This window comes from Enhydra lutris, unplaced genomic scaffold, assembly GCF_002288905.1.
Source record: "Enhydra lutris kenyoni isolate GAN:26980312 unplaced genomic scaffold, ASM228890v2 scaffoldscaffold22, whole genome shotgun sequence".
In the NCBI taxonomy this organism is placed as follows: Eukaryota; Metazoa; Chordata; class Mammalia; order Carnivora; family Mustelidae; genus Enhydra; species Enhydra lutris.
In genome coordinates, this window is record NW_019154106.1 from 12,910,111 (window position 1) to 12,910,437 (window position 327).

Below are 327 nucleotides of genomic sequence, written 5' to 3' on the forward strand. Positions count from 1 at the left end.
GGGGCTCCTTGCTCAGCGGGGAGCCTGCTTCTCCCTCTGCCTCTGCCTACCACTCTGTCTGCCTGTGCTCATGCTCTCTCTCTCTCTCTCTCTCTCTCTCTCACAAATAAATAAATAAAATCTTAAAAAAAAATTAATTAAAAAAAAAATTCACCTGCTTGGCTCATAGGTGGGCTCTTGGCTTTCCTCTCCTCTAAGGATTTAGCAATAACTCCTTCCAAGAATACTTCCATCTTGCTTAAGGAGAAAAAACAACATTTAAAAAAATTATACCACCTTCTGTGATATGGCAAAAATATTTATTAAAATTTTCCACATTTGAGCTTT

The 327-nt window shown here is 38.5% G+C and overlaps 1 protein-coding gene across 1 annotated transcript in view; it reads right to left on the reverse strand.

Annotated features, from left to right (window-relative positions):
* LOC111149541 (cleavage and polyadenylation factor I subunit 1) overlaps nucleotides 1-327 on the reverse strand; it is a 10,800-nt gene that overhangs the window by 7,788 nt on the left and 2,685 nt on the right. The gene's annotated exons all lie outside the window — the stretch shown is intronic.